Below are 17,897 nucleotides of genomic sequence, written 5' to 3' on the forward strand. Positions count from 1 at the left end.
TCAACTATGCGCCGAGCGCGAGGCTCGAACCCAGGACCGTCCGATCCGAAAGCGAGTGTCATACCACTAGACCACATAACCGCACACCGATAGATCCCGTCTCCTAGGCAGTCTATGAAGGAATATTAGATAATCCATCAAACAGAATGTCTGATGTCAATATGAATAATATTCTTGTTTGAGAATTAAAGCAAAAGTAGCTGAAGCGGGACTCGAACCCGTGACCTTCTGGATCACAGTACAATGCCTTGACCACTCGGCCATTCCCCCCCCCCCCCTTTTTTTTTTCTTTCTTTTTGTTGCATGATAAAAATTTATACACGACCATGCGTCGTCAGTCGTGAAGAGTCTGCAAGAATATATATATATATATATATATATATATATATATATATATATATATATATATATATATATACCGTCAAATGGGGTGACTTTGTCTTTATAGATTTGGACAAGGTAGATTATATTTAGTATTTTGACAGTTATATCTTTTGATAAAAAAAAGCAAGTCCTCTCACAAGGGAAATAACTGCAACAAGCCTGAGAATACTCAAAATGTTCCAAATCGGCAAAGGCGAAGTCACCCCTTGAGGCAAAGCAACCCCATCTGACGGTATATATATAATATATATATATATATATATATATATATATATATATATATATATATATATATATATATATATATATATATATATATGGTGGGATCCATTAGAATTTGTAAATTTCGACTGTTAAACCGTCGGGGCCAGATGTTTTGTTTATCTATGTTCATGATATTGATTGTGTTTTTGATGTCTTCTAATGATATTGGGGTGTCGAACTCATATTATGTTGGTTTTCTGGTAATTTATTTTTTTTTTTTTGCGTATTTTGTATATTCATCTTCTACTTTTGCATAAGTTTTTTTTTTTTTTCATGTTCGTAAAGTTTTGTGTAAAATTTTGTGAAAGCTTCGTCTTCGTCATCGTTATTGCAAGCTGGTCCATCAATGTTATATGTGGTATTGGCCGTAGCCATCGTTAACACTAGCTGACCGCGTTACGGCCTGACACGAGAACCTCTAGACTGGCATTTTGACGTCGTTTTTTGGTCAGTGTCAGGCTTTACGATGGCTACGATTGATCCCGTGTCTTCGTACATCTATCATTCCTTGTCTTCTGTTTGGTCCCCGTGTCTTCGTACATCTATCATTCCTTGTCTTCCTGTTTGGTCCCCGTGTCTTCGTACATCTATCATTCCTTGTCTTCCTGTTTGGTCCCCGTGTCTTCGTACATCTATCATTTCTTGTCTTCCTGTTTGGTCCCGTGTCTTCGCACATCTATCATTCCTTGTCTTCCTGTTTGGTCCCCGTGTCTTCGTACATCTATCATTCCTTGTCTTCCTGTTTGGTCCCCGTGTCTTCGTACATCTATCATTCCTTGTCTTCCTGTTTGGTCCCCGTGTCTTCGTACATCTATCATTCCTTGTCTTCCTGTTTGGTCCCCGTGTCTTCGTACATCTATCATTTCTTGTCTTCCTGTTTGGCCCCCGTGTCTTCGTACAAATATCATTCCTTGTCTTCCTGTTTGGTCCCCGTCTCTTCGTACAAATATCATTCCTTGTTGTCCTATTTGGTCCCCGTGTCTTCGTACATCTATCATTCCTCGTACAGGTACTCGTTTTACACCCGAGTACGGTGAGAGAATGCGAGTAAAGAGCCTTTTCCAAGGACTCAACTATGCGCCGAGCGCAAGGCTCGAACCCAGGACCTTCCGATCCGAAAGCGAGTGTCATACCACTAGACCGCATAGTGTCGATATAATATTTGTCATGTACGTTTGTTTTTTGTAAAAAAAAAATAATGGTTTGTTCCTACTTTTTGAGTCTGACAATTTCAAACACATTGTTTGTTTTGTTTCTAAACCTTTGTTTGTATTTGGTGTGTGCTTTTATTTGATCTTTGTTGCTGTTCATTCTTGTTTGTCTAGCACTATCTATGTCTGAATGCCGGTCTGTTTGTCTGTCATTGTTGTGGTGTGTTTTGTGTGCAGTTCCTGTCTGTATGTGCGTGTGTTATAATAGTGTGTTGTGGTTATGAGTATGATGCGGTGTTATAGTGTCGGTTGATCGTGGTGTGTAACCCTATGTATGTTGTATATATATATATATATATATATGGATGGATGGATGGATGGATTGAATGGGTGGATGGTATGGATGGAATGGATGGATGGAATGGATGGAATGGATGGATGGTATGGATGGTATGGATGGTATGGATGGATGGTATGGATAGAATGGATGGATGGATGGTGTGGATGGAATGGATGGTATGGATGGAATGGATGGATGGTATGGATGGAATGGATGGATGGTATGGATGGTATGGATGGAATGGATGGATGGTATGGATAGTATGGATGGATTGAATGGATGGTATGGATGGAATGGATGGATGGTATGGATGGTATGGATGGATGGTATGGATGGAATGGATGGTATGGATGGAATGGATGGATGGTATGGATGGAATGGATGGATGGTATGGATAGTATGGATGGATTGAATGGATGGTATGGATTGAATGGATGGGATGGATGGATGGATGGAATGGATGGTATGGATAGAATGGATGGTATGGATAGAATGGATGGATGGATGGTGTGGATGGTATGAATGGAATGAATGGAATGGATGGATGGATGGATGGATGGTATGGATAGAATGGATGGATGGTATGGATGGATTGAATGGATGCATGGATGGATGAGATGGATAGTATGGATGGATTGAATGGATGGTATGGATGGATGGAATGGATGGTATGGATAGAATGGATGGATGGATGGTGTGGATGGAATGGATGGATGGTATGGATGGAATGGATGGTATGGATGGAATGGATGGATGGATGGAATGGATGGTATGGATGGAATGGATGGTATGGATAGAATGGATGGTATGGATGGTATGGATGGAATGGGTGGAGGTATGGATGGAATGGATGGTATGGATATGAATGGATGGTATGGATAGAATGGATGGATGGATGGTGTGGATGGAATGGATGGATGGTATGGATGGAATGGATGGTATGGATGGAATGGATGGATGGAATGGGTGGAGGTATGGATGGATGGAATGGATGGATGGTATTGATGGATGGAATGGATGGAATGGATGGATGGAATGGATGGAATGGATGATGGTATGGATGGAATGGATGGATGGTATGGATGGAATGGATGGATGGTATGGATGGATGGAATGGATGGATGGATGGATGAGATGGATGGAATGGATGGTATGAGGTATGGTATGGATGGATGGATGGATGGAATGGATGATGGATGGAATGGTGGATGGATGGATGGATGGATGGATGGAATGGATGGATGGATGGAATGGATGATGGAATGGATGGAATGGTGGATGGATGGAATGGATGGATGGTGTGGATGGAATGGATGGATGGTATGGATGGAATGGATGGATGGAATAGATGGGTGGTATGGATGAATAGATGGATGGTATGGATGGATGATATATATGGTATTATGTATGTTGTTAGATCATGTGTCCTGTGTGTTTGTAGCGGTATTGGGTGATTGTTGGATGTTGTGTGTTTTGTTTGTATAGATAGTATGCAGATGACGTCACTCAGGCCTTTGTTATTGTTTTTGCCATCCGCGTTTGTGAGTTGTTCTCACTAAACTGTATTAACCAGACTATAAAAGTTCATGGTTACACAGAGTTTGTGTGTTGGTCCGTTTTACTTCCGGATGGCAATGTTGTGAACTCCTTGGCCAAGCGCATTCTATCTATATGAGTGTGTCTGTCTATGTAACTGTGTCTGTTTGTGGGTGTCATGTTTCCCATATTTTTGCTTCGAACAATGTTTTATCCTGAAACGCTCTCTCTCTCTCTCTCTCTCACCTCTCTCTCTCTCTCACCTCTCTCTCTCTCTCATCTCTCTCTCTCTCTCTCTCTCTCTCTCTCTCTTTCTGTATATCTCTATCTCTCTCTCTATCTCTCTCTTTCTTTCCTTCTTTTTTTTTTTTTTTTTTTTTTTTTTTTGGCGCTGGCTTCCGGCGACAACAGACGTGTTGTGAATATTTACCTATTTTCTACACATATTTTTATTCATTTATCATTCAATCGTCGGAATTTAAGCCTAATTTTTATTCAAAATGGATGTGAAGTATATATTGTTCCTGATTTTTATATTTATTAGTATATTTATAAGCATAAATGGTGTTTTAGCCTGTGATTTTACTGCCAAAATAAGCCTATCGATAACTTATACTCCAGAGACTCTCCGATCCCTCCAACCCGTGTCACCCCCACCACCCACTATTGACACATCGTTTATTAAAGTAAGAAAGAGGGGGAGAAAGGGAGGAATAAAAACAAAATTTAACAGACGGCCTTTTCGTCCATTTTTACCCTGTGTAGTGACAGGTAATGTAAGATCACTGAAAAATAAAATTGATGAACTGTTTTCACTGTGTCGTTTTAATAGTGACTATCGTCAAGCCTCCATAATAGCGTTAACAGAGACTTGGCTATCTCCTCACATACCATCATCATGTTTTAATATTGAACAATATTCACTATTTCGAGGAGATCGGACTAATGTAAATAAACGAACTGGGGGTGGGGTGTGCACATATATTAACAACAAATGGTGCCACCCCAATAACTGTCAGATAAAGAAAATGTATTGTGACGATTATATTGAATTTATTACTGTTTCGTCACGACCATATTCCCTACCCCGGGAATATACTCATGTCATCATCATCGTCTACATTCCACCATCATCAGACAACACCACAGCGAAAAATATTTTGAGGAAAGAAATACAGGACATTCAAATTAAGTCACCCGATGCCGTATTGATGGTCACTGGCGATTTTAACCAATGTAACGATTTTACTCTCCCGGGACTTCATCAATACGTGGACTGCGAGACAAGGGACAAAAAAAACATTAGATTTATTCCTGTGTAATATTAAAAATAGTTATAAATGTTTACCCCGTGCCCCATTAGGTTTATCTGACCACTGCATGCTCTTGCTACTCCCCACCTACCGCCCTGTTTTTAAACGTGTAAAACCAGTAAAGAAAAGTGTACAGATCTGGAACGGAAGTGTGTGTGAAGATTTGCGTGGTTGTTTTGAATGCACTGACTGGAATGTTTTTATCGAATCATGTGATAGTGTGGATGAGCTGAATGACTGTGTGAGTGAGTATTTAAAATTCTGTGAACAGCTAGTGTCTTGTAAAAAAGAAATAAAATATTATCCTAACAACAAGCCTTGGATAACAAAAGATCTAAAACTTTTATTGAACCAAAAGAAAACTCTCTATACTAGTGGAAACAAAAAAGATCTGAAAACAAAACAAAAAGAGATAAAGAGGGTAATATCTAGTTGTAGAGACAAGTACAAAAATAAAATTGAAAAATGCTTTTCTTCTGGGGATATACGGGACACGTGGCGGGGGCTTAAAACTGCTGTGAACTATAATCCAAAGCCCACGATTATATCAGAAGATATCGAAATTGAAACTTTAAATAAATTTTATTCACGTTTCGACACAGCAAACAAATTTGATATTGAAAATGAAAAACATAAATTAGACAGGGCTTTGGAAGATGAAATGGCTGTTGAGGTCAGTGAAGAGGAAACGAGATTCGTATTTTCGAAACTAAACGAGAGGAAGGCTGCTGGGCCGGATGGATTGAAAGGAAAACTATTAAAAGAATGTGCCCACCAGCTTTCCCCCATTTATACACATATTTTTAACTGGTCCCTCCAATGCGTTTCAATCCCTGAAATTTGGAAAACTTCGAAAATTATTCCTGTTCCAAAAAAAGAAAAACTTGAAACTATGAACGATCTCAGACCTGTTGCACTGACTTCAATAGTCATGAAATCTTTAGAAAAACTTGTTCTTGTTAAAATTAGGAATCAGTTTATGCCATTGAGTGATAGTCATCAATTTGCTTACAAACCAGGACGTGGCGTAGAGGATGCCATTTTGCTGTTTACAAAAACATCTACAGGCATCTAGATCACGCTAGGAGCTATTGCAGATTGCTTTTTGCAGATTTTTCTTCAGCGTTCAATACAATGCAACCTCAGTTGGTTGTTCAAAAATTGACTAGTCTGAATTTAAACAAGTATATAATTGCTTGGGTGCTCAAATTTCTTACGGAGAGAGCACAATATGTTCAATTAGGGCAAAACAAATCTTCCTGTATAACTACAAATACTGGCGCTCCTCAAGGTTGTGTATTGTCCCCTGTATTATTCACAATATACACGAATGACTGTAGAAGTCAAAACCTGAGTGTACCTTTAATAAAGTTTGCAGATGACACCGCTCTTCAAGGCCTCATAACAAATGGCAAGCGGGTGGTTGGATGGGAGCATCACCCTTGAATCATATACCTATGATGTTCGCATGGGTGTGCGATCCGATAGTGATGTCGTTTCTTCTTCTCTTTACTAGCCTATCCTGCTTCTTTGGTTTGTGATTGTATTTTTGACAGGGGATATTTTTTTTCCTGTAAATCCTCTGCCTGTTTGTTCTTGGTTATTTATAATTTAGCTTATGTCTTTGGGTTATGATTTTGATTGACATTTGTACTATTTTTGTTAGATTGCTTGTTTTTTTGTTTCAGCGGTCTCTCATATAACCTCAATTGTGTTGGAAGAGACCTAAAGCAACAAACAAACAAAAAAAAACAAAATGGCAACGAAGTGGCTTATAGGCAAGAAATTGATAGATTTGTGTCTTGGTGTGATGCCCACCACCTAGAGCTTAACATAAGCAAGACAAAGGCGCTAGTGATTGACTTTAGGAGAGTGAAGGAACCGATAGAACCGTTAAAATTAAAGGACCAATTCGTCCAGCGAGTTCCTCACTACAAATACCTTGGTGTAACGATTGATGACAGGCTCAAGTGCTGGTGGGGATCCTGACCTCCCATAGCGGGCAGGGAGGTACACGCTGTGTCTTCTATCCCCTTATATCTGTTTTCCAACATGCTTTCTGTCCTTGTCTCGGAATGGGATTACTTGGTTTTGTCCGGGCACTGGCCGGAATCCTAGCTGGGAGGGAAACAGTCAAATGCATAGTTATTGTTTTGGGAGATGATATTTTTTTCCTTGTAAATCATCTCTCTGTTATGTATTATTATTTTTTATTTTGAATGTGTAATGTAAGCATTTGAGTGTGTTCCTCTTTGTTGGATTTTGTGCTTGTGTCTGGATGAGACTTGTAGGTGCTTTCAAACTAAGTACATTGGTGGTATGCTCTTGGAATCTACATCTGATCCCTATTTGTTTTCAGTTCCCCTTTGTCTTACTTTTTCTTGGGCGCTTTAATTGTAATTCTAGAACTTTTTACTATCCCATTTTCTTCCTTTTTACTGGCGCTGATATAACCTAAATGTGTTGCAAGCGCCGTAAAACCCTTAAAAAACAAACAAATCATCTCTCTGTTATGTATTATTATATGTGTTATTTTTAATGTATAATGTTAGCATTTGAGTGTGTTCCTCTTTGTTGGATTTTGTGCTTGTGTCTGGATGAGACTTGTAGGTGATTTCAAACTAAGTACATTGGTGGTATGATCTTGGAATCTACATCTGATCCCTATTTGTTCTCAGTTCCCCTTTGTCTTACTTTTTCTTGGGTGCTTTAATTGTAATTCTAGAACTTTTTACTATCCCATTTTCTTCCTTTTTACTGGCGCTGATATAACCTAAATGTGTTGCAAGCGCCGTAAAACCCTTAAAAACAAACAAAACATAACTTCAGGACCTTCCGATCGGAAAGCGAGTGTCATACCATTAGACCACATAGCCGTAGACGGGTTTAGAAGATGCTAGAGTTTTTGATATATCGAGTGGTTACAAAAAATGAGACATAAATATAACAAAAACGCTTGCATCTTCTAAACCCGTCCGCCAATATTCATAAAATTGTACACACATAGGCTGTATATACATAAAACTGCGGCTTTGTGGTCTAATGGTATGACACTGGCTTTCCGATCGGAAGGTCCTGAAGTTAGAACCACGCCTGGCGCAAAGTTGAGTCCTTGGGAAATTCTCTTTACTCACATTTTCTTGCCTTACTCGGGTGTAAAATGAGTACTGCGTTGTCTTTGTTCGAAAAGAAAAAAAATGTAATGTCGCCTAAGAGGCGTCATGTCCCGTCCTGCACGATAAGTGCTGCTGTTGGCCAGGGACCCCTTGTAAAGCGCTTTGGGCACATTTAGTGGATATTGCGCTATATAAAAGCTCAATTTTAAAGCTCAAATTCAGAGCTGCAAATATGTACACATTGTGTGACCATTTTAAAAATATGTAATTTAGTGTTCTAAATGGTTCATCGTGCGGCTATGTGGTCTAGTGGTATAACACTCGCTTTCGGATCGGAAGGTCCTGGGTTCGAGCCTCGCGCTCGGACATAGTTGAGTTCTTGGAAAAGGCTCTTTCCTCACATTCTCTCACCGTACTTAGGTACAAAATGAATGCCTGGCCGTTAGCAGCGTTGTCTTTGTCCGAAAAATTGTAATATCGCCTATCAGGCGTCATGTCCCGTCCTACATGTTAAATGTTGCTGTTGACCAGGGACCCCTTCTAAAGCGCTTTGAGTACATTTAGTGGATATTACGCTATATAAAGCTCAATTTAAACTTAAATGGTCAGTCGATCCACGGTTTTGGTGGATAATGTCCCTTATCTTTTCTTCTAAACTGAAATCAATGTTCTAATCTAATATCAATATCACTGATATCTTCCAGCATCCTTCAATTCTTTCCTTTAGGGTTTTTGTGAAGCTAGAAAGTAGCTCGAATAATTGCCATGCAGAATATAGGCTTTATTCAACTTTTAAATCGACACGATCTGGAAAGAAATTAACCCTCTCCTTACCAACTATATGAAATTCGTCACATTCGTTACTATACCACCAACATTTTTCTTATTCAAATTTCTTTTGTACATCATAAAATTTAAAGAAATTAAACAGTGTGTTGTATAGCATGTTTTGCTAAAGAAAATATTTATCACAAGAATTTACTGCTTTTATGTTTGAGCGATAAAAAATATATTTCGAGTTTGTTTTGTGTGGAGTTTTGGGGAAAATACTGCAAATGGCTGGTAAGGAGAGAGTTAAAACACGAAGAGTTATACAATACAGTACAGAAACAGATCAATGGGCACGATCAATATTACATTTCCATGTGTTCAAGGTCATTGGTCACGTTGGAATATGTGTTCAAAGTCACCCACATAGTGAAAAGTGTTCACAGTTTTTGAAATATCAAATATCACGTTTGGTCATTTTGTTCAACTTGATATTTTCAAAAATAAAAATGAAGCTATTTAACTGTTTTTGTCCTCGACCTCTCATGTTCAATTAATTAATAATAATAAATCTTTATTGTCCTAAAAAAATTTGTCATTTGGTTACACATTTATAACAATACAATATTAACATAGACACACTCACACATATGCACACTGGTAACATCGTAGTCATCGAAAAAAACGGCATCAACAACAACAACAACAACAACATCACCATCACATCGTATCATCATCATCATCACATCATCTCATCATCATCATCATCATCATCATCATCATATCATTATCATTATCATTATCATTATCATTATCATCATCATCATCATCACAACAACCTTCCTAATATTTTCGTTACAATCCTTCACTTTCACCATCATTTCCCTATAACACCATCACCATCTTCATCATACTCCATATTATATTATTTCCCTGTAACAAGCTCTGAGAGGGAAAGCCTGTGGTCCTCCTCCTCTCTCTCTCTCTTTCTCTCTCTCTCTCTCTCTCTCTCTCTCTCTCTCTCTCTCTCTCTCTTATATATATATATATATATATATATATATATATATATATATATATATATATATATATATATATATATCTGTTCTTTCACGCCTATGTCAGAAATAGTAATATCTTCATATGATATACATAAATGCAATTATGTTATAGTAAAGTTACATACAATGAGATAATGATATTTGCACATCAAATTTCCTCCCTTCTAAGGGTAAGAATCTTGTCCTTTCTCTCTCCCCCCCCCCCCCCCCCTCATCTCTCTCTCTCTCTCCCTCTCTCTCTCTCTCTCTCCCTCTCTCTCTCTCCCTCTCTCCTCTCCTCTCTCCTCTCTCTCTCTCTCTCTCTCCTCCCCCTCCCTCCTTCCTTCCCTCCCTATCGCTCTTTTCCTTTCTATCTTCTCTGTATGTGAGGAATAACTATCGATGCTGTGAGTTTGTCCAAAATGCTCAAAACACCCGCCAGCAGGACACAACGCACCAATACACAAAACCATATGCAGTCCCGAACGACCAAAGTCCGACCGTTAGAATTAACCAGTAGATGTTTGACCAATCAAAACATGGAATTTGTGGCACACCGTCACACGTGCTCGGACAAACATAGTTGCTTGTTTATAAACAGTAACGTGAATGAAATCGACCAATCACTGATCTTTGTTACCACCAAATGGGTGAGTAGTTATCACACGATTTTCTGATCAGATTATAAACGTTTAAATTTACACATAGTTTTGTGTTAGTTCTATTGATCAAGCGGTCGAACAGTGGATATTTGACTTACACATATCATCGATAGTAAAACCTGTGTAGTTTGCTGTGTCTACCAAGCACTGCGATTGTTTACACCATGACGATTGTCCGAGGGGCGTGATAATCTACCTGTCTATAGATAGTATGCGCTTGGCTAAGAAACTCATTACATTGCCATCCGGAAGTATAACGGACCAACACACAAAACTGTGTGTATTCATGAATGTTTATAGTCCGGTTAATACAGTTCAGTGAGCATTACTCATAAACGCGGATGGCAAAAAAACAATAACAAAGACCCCAGTGACGTCATCTTCGAACTATCTATTCAGTGAGAACCACAGCTCTCTATAGTGAGAACCATTCATAAAAGCCGTCGGCCATTCATAGACGACTATAAAAGGAGCCGAGTCGCTTCAATGTTGTTTCTCCCATATGAAACGAAGCTACACATAATAATACTATTATTACTATATACTCTAAATATATTTTGAGTCCTAATCATACTCTCTTATGTCATAATAACATGAGTGCATTCACACACACACACACACATACACACACACACACACATACACACACACACACACTACACACACACATACGCATGCACATAAACACACCAATGATCAATTTCCCCTTGTTCACTCACTCGTTCTCTCTCTCTCTCTATCTCTCTCTATCTCTCTCTCTCCCTATCTCTCTCTCTCTCCCTCTATCTCTCTCTCTCTCCCTCTATCTCTCTCTCCCTATATCTCTCTTACACACATGAAAACAGACACGGACGGACGGACATACACACACACACATTATATATATATATATCTATATATATATATATATATATATATATATATATATATATATATATATATATATATATATATATTAATGCAATAAAGTTACAGTAAAGTTGAATACAATGAGATTTCCACACCAAATTTACATTTTAGATTATTATTGGGTGCCAAACACTATTTAATATTATCAACCCATCCACATAAACGTACACACAAATTCATAAAGCTCTCTGTCTCTGGCTATCTATCCATCTATCCATCTATCTATTCATTTATATATATATTATATATATATATATATATATATATATATATATATATATATATATATATATATTATCGTTCTCTCTCTCTCTCTCTCTCTCTCTCTCTCTCTCTCTCTTTCTCTCTCTCTATTCCTCTATTCATTCCCCTCCTCAATTGTAATTCATTAAGACTTATGCACACTTATGAAGCATTTACTGATTTAATTGCAGAAGGAACGAAAGTCCTTTTGTTTTGTTGGTTCTGCATTGTGCAGAATTTTAAATTTTTGATGAAGCACGTGGTTTTTGTTATTAATAATAGAAACAGCTTTTTTAATGAGATGTTTTTGATGCAAATGTTCAACACCATCCAGAAGGGAATTTATTATTTTACTCGATTCTTTGATAAGTTTATTTAGCTTTGACTTTTCTCTTACCCCACATCCACCATGCCACACTGTAATGCCAAATGTAATAACGGTTAATGAAGGAGTTGTAAATTTGCAGCATAGTCTTTTTGCTGACATCAAAGTAAGGATCTTAATTTTCTCCGAATATACATTCTTTGTGCTAGTTTTTTTTACCCATAGTGCCGATATGATGTTTGAAATTCAAATTGTGACTAAGCGTTATGCTCAAGTATTTAAAATCATCTACAATTTCTACATCACATTTTCTATTTTAACAAGTTTAAAATGTTCGTATTTTCTGTTGTTGGTAAAAATTTGTTCTTTAGTTTTTGAGGCATTAATTTCAAGAAAATTGTGGTAGCACCGGTCAACAAATTTATTAACTTGATTAAAATATTTGGTTTCAGATTCTTTATCAGTTATGAGACCTATATTGAATATTTAGTTATTTAATTACCTGGCAGTTTTCAAATGAAGCTCTACAATCATTAGTGTATAGTATGTAGAGAATTGGGGAGCATACGCATCCCTGGGGACAGCCATTTGAGAGATGTTTTATACTTGAGACATGCTCATTCATCTTTATCACTGTGGTCTCTGTGATAGAAAACTCCTGAGCCAAATAATCAGGTAGCCTGGTATATCTATGGCACGTAGTTTGGTCAACAGCATGGCCGTGTTCATCGCGTTAAAAGCTGAGAAGTCTACATATAGAATCCTTGCCAGATTTGAAGACTTCTTGTCGAGATATTTCCCCACTCCGTTTATTACGGTCAGTCACGCATCTTCCACGCTGAGTGAATGCTGGTATGCGAATTTGTGTTTATCTTGTATTTTTCGAGTCGTATACTGTCTGAAGAAGCTCGCATTTTATTATTTTTTTCCAAGCATTTCATCACAATTGATGTCAGGGCAACCGGTCGGTCGTCGTTGAACGCCACCGGGCAGCGCTTCTTCGGTACTGGCACGACCACGGACGTTTTCCAAAGCACTGGTACAGACTGTTCATCGATGGAACGTTGGGATATTTGTGTGAAAGGCACCGCCAGTTGGTTGTGGGAATATTTCAATATAGACCGTGTATGTTGTCTGGACCGGGTGCTTTCCGTTCCTTACAACGTTTAAATAATTCCACCACAACTGTTTCTTCTAGTTCTGGGGGTGGCTTTCTGTTGATTATTGAAGTTGATGAAGTTGATTCCGTGTCGATTGTTGGTAGACACGTCGAAGCGGCAGTAAAAGGTGTTGAGTTCGTCAACATCTATGTTTGCATTACCAGATGGGAATCGTGTTTTCTTTGGTTCTCCCCCTTATATTTCACGAATCATTTCCGACGCTTTCTGGAATTTCCCGATTATAGTTTTTGTTCCATGTTTCGTTTGTACGCTTCCTTTTCTTGTTTAATGACGATTCTAGTTCTTTCTCTTTAACGTGTGTTTGTGTTCTGTCACCGCTCATATATGCGATCTTCTTTTCATTTAGGGCATATTTCAGACGTTTAGTTACCCATGGTTTGTTGGGGAAAATTCTAATTTCTTTCTTTTTAACACATAACTCAACACAGAATGTTATATAGCTTGTCAACACGTCAGTCCATTCATCAATCGTTCCATCTAGTGGCATTAACGTATCCCACATCGTTCATTCAAAGCAAGCATTGAGACAGTCTATTGCTTCTTGTGACTACACGTTTTGATTGGTTTTCCTTTTTTTCAATTTAGACACATAGGTCTATTGTGTTGTGGTCGGAGTTGGAAATCGGTTGTTTTGATTCATGTGTAGGCGTCTTTTATGTTACAGTGACACAGGCCAAGTGTGTTGTTATGGCGAGGCTTGCCTTACAAGTGACAAATTGATTGAGTCCGGAGATTGTGTGTTGGCAATGGTTGAAATCGCTAATAATTGTTAAGGGGCTGTCCGGGCGTCTGAGAAGCAGTCGTGACGTGTGTTCTTCCAGTGTTTGTTTTGCTTCGTCACTATTTGAGCTCGGGGGAATGTAAACAACAAGAATGTTGACGATACTAAATTCTCGGGGTAGAAAGTGGGGGCGTCGTGTACAGCGATATAGATAGAATGCGCTTGGCCAAGGAGTTCACAACATTGCCATCCGGAAGTATAACGAACCAACACACAAACTCCGTGTAACCATGAACTTTTATAGTCTGGTTAATACAGTTTAGTGAGAACAACTCACAAACGCGGATGGCAAAAACAATAACAAAGGCCTGAGTGACGTCATCTGCATACTATCTATAATATGTCATGTGTGTTGATTTGTGTTGCATATATAGTATGCGCTTGGCTAAGAACCTCATAACATTGCCATCTGGAAGTGTAACGGACCAACACACAAAACTGTGTGTATCCATGAACGTTTATAGTCAGGTTAATACAGTCAGTGAGCATTACTCATAAACGCGGATGACAAAAAACAAAAACAAAAAAAAAAAAAAACCCTGAGTGACGTCATCTTCGAACTATCTAAATTTACGGTTTTACACCATCTGACGTTCACATAGATGCAAACACCTCCCCCTTTATTTTTCCCTAGTGATGAATCTCTGTCATTCCTAAACAATTAGAAATTGTCCAAAGCAACATTTCTATCACTGTCTTGGGGTGACAACCACGTTTCTCTTAGTCCGATGATGCAAGAATTTCTATCACCCTTGTCAAACTTTGTAAGGGAAGCAAGGGTATCGGATCTTGTTTCGAAGCGAGCGTACGTTAGAAAGAATGATGGATGGTAGTGGTGGGCTGTCGGGACCCCCAAAAAAGTTGATACAGTTGATTTAAATGGAGAAAACTTGAAATCCTCACATTTCTAGTCATTTTAACTCACTCAACCCTATCACCGACTATACCCGTAGTTTACCCGGGGTTACTTTTACCCCATGGCTATTTATTACATTTTTGAGACAAATTGTAGGTGTAGTATAAAGTTAATGTTTTTAGTTTTTGCATGTTTATGGTAGTTGAAGAAAAAACAACTATATATGCACATGCTCATTTTTAATACATCTTTTTTTTTCAATTTTGAAAAGTAGAAAAAATCTCTAAGGCTGAGTGAGTTAACTTTAAAGTCGGATTTGGAGGCTAGGTCAAGTCGCTGGGTTGGGTTATTTGACCTCCCATAGCGGACAGGATGTCACTTGTTGTATCTCTATCCCCCTGCATCGGTTTTGTTAGTTTGCTTTCTGTTTATTTCTTGGAATGGGATTACTTGGTTTTGTCCTATCCCTGCTTTGGGATTTGATCTTTTTTTTAAATCCTTGTGAATCATCTTCCCGTTAGGTACTGTAACATGTTTTTTGTTTTGAATATAATAAAATGGTTTGTAATCATTAATTTGAGTGGATTCCTATTAGTGGGATCCTGTGCTTATGTCTGGATGAGACTTTTAAGTTTTAGGTGATCTTAAACTAAATACGTTCTTAAACTAAGTACGTTGATTGATAGTAAAAAGAAATAAATAAAAATGAATATAACAACTTTAAAAAAACAAAACAAACAAAAAAATAACAAAAAACAACACAATACGAAACACGGGATGTTGAAGGCTTAAATCCCTTCTTCGGTTAGCAACAAAAGACAATTAACATTATTGTTGTTGTTGTTGTTGTTGTTGTTGTTGTTGCGTTTTGTTGCTGCTGTTACTAGTATTTACTGATAACCCAGTTTGTTAGAGGTTCTTTGTAAAAATGAAAATACATTTCAAACCATCGCAAAGTAAAGTCCATTACAACAATGTCAGTATCAGGCCATAGTTGGATTCAATAGTCTGATGTCACGTCGCCCAGCAACGGCGGCCATTGTGGTTCTAAACAAAAAAAATCGGTAAATTTTTATTCTTCATGCTGACTAGAACTTTTCATATGTCTTGTGATCAAAATGTGTAAAAGTCAAAACATGATCAGATTTATAATGTTTTTTTCTCCTCTGGATACGCTTTTATGCTCGTCGGAGAAATATTTCATAAGGGCGTCCGCCATTGTTTCGATAGTTTAGAGCCAGTTACTAAGTTACCATTCGTCATTACGAGGGAAGTGGCGTTACGACTGTTGAATCCTATTGGTGTTTTGACCTCCCATGGTGGGAAGGATATTACTTGCTGTCTTCTATCCCCTTATATAATATCTGTTTTTGGAGTTGCTTTCAGTCTTTGTCTTGGACTTAGATTTCTTGGTTTTGTCCTGGCCCTTTCCGTTGTCCTGGCCTTTTCCGTTGTCCTTTGCTGAGAGGAACATAGTCAAATGTTTAGAATGAGTTTTGAGAGATATTTTTCCCCTTGTAAATCATCTCTCTGTTATGTATTGTTAATTATGTATTCTGTTTTAGATTTATTCTGTTCTTTGTTTTGTTTTTAGGTGTTTAACGGCGCTTTCGACACTATTTAGGTTATTTGGGCGCCCGGGATTTATTCTGTAAACACTCGAGTGTATTCCTCTTTGTCCTGATATCTGGATGATACTTTTGGGTGATTTCAAATTAAGTACATTGACGGTATCCTCTTGGAATCTACATTTGTTCCCTATTTGAACCAATTCCTGTTTGTATGACTTTTTCTCATGTCCTTTAACTGTAATTTTAGAATATTATCACTATCTCTCTTTCTTAATTTTTACAGGCACTGAATTGTGTCGCGATCCCCGCAAAACCATTTTTTAAAAAAATCAAACAAAAACGAGACCTGAAAATATGCGCACGTCACTATAGCCTGTTTTTTTTTTTGTTTTTTTTTTTAAAAGGGAGTAGGGTTGGGGGAGGGGGGGGGGGGGGGGGGGTTACATTTTATAAAATCATTTTTTTATCTCTATGCTTCATCTGGCGTTGTATTATCATCCCCTACGTCACAGATTATCAAAACACAGAGAAGAACAAAAAATCAAACAAAAACAAGACCTGCAAAAATGCACACGTCACTATAGCATGCTATGCACACGTCACTATAGCATGTTATGCACACGTCACTATAGCATGCTATGCACACGTCACTATAGCATGTTATTTTTAAAAGGGGGAGGGCGGGGGGGGGGGGGGGGGGGGGGGAAGTACTGTTACCTTTCATGAAATCTTTTTTTTTATCTTTTCGCTTTATCTGGCGATGTAATATCGTTCACTATGTCAGAGATTATCTTGTACTTGGAATTGTACACACTTGTATCATCTGGTACTGTATTATTTTACACGATGTTTCAGATTAAAATCTTATTCTTGTAGCCGCTTCTAACTTTATTTTACTTTCATGATTAAATTAAAAATGATAGTACATCGCCAGATAAAACATAAAGGAAAAAAGAAAGATATACTAGCGTACAAACGAGGATGAGTAAAAAAGTAATGGGACTGCTTATTTTTTAAAAACAAATTGAATCAAAACCATGCATCATACCTCAAAGTAAAGCTTGGTATTAGCCGAGTAGATAGAATGCTACTTCTCATCACAGTCTCGGCCTCTCTCTCTCGAGAGAGAGAGAGAGAGAGATGCATACAGTCCACCTTTTTGTTAGGCCATGAATTCCGTCCTCTGTCCTCGTGAAACTGAGTTGACTGAACTTTCAGCCAATTATTCACTACTGTCTTGGCTTCTTCCTTATCTTCAAAGCGATGTCTCTTCATTGCCTCCTTCAAAAGATGGAAGCCTGAAAGTGTCAAACCTGGTGACCACAGAGGGTGAGACAGCATTGTCCATCTGTAGCGTAGTTATACACATATTATGTAAAGGCTAAATGGTCGTACAGTGGCTTTTCATTGGCTTTATTCAAGACTTTAAAAATTCAACTTACGTATTGACACACTTT

At 38.0% G+C, this 17,897-nt stretch overlaps 1 protein-coding gene across 1 annotated transcript in view; it reads left to right on the forward strand.

Annotated features, from left to right (window-relative positions):
- LOC144956973 (proton-coupled zinc antiporter SLC30A2-like) overlaps positions 1-17,897 on the forward strand; it is a 68,340-nt gene that overhangs the window by 1,761 nt on the left and 48,682 nt on the right. The gene's annotated exons all lie outside the window — the stretch shown is intronic.

Source organism: Berghia stephanieae, chromosome 11 (assembly GCF_034508935.2).
Source record: "Berghia stephanieae isolate SIO BIC M18660-M18661 chromosome 11, UCSD_Bste_1.3, whole genome shotgun sequence".
NCBI classification, from domain to species: domain Eukaryota; kingdom Metazoa; phylum Mollusca; class Gastropoda; order Nudibranchia; family Aeolidiidae; genus Berghia; species Berghia stephanieae.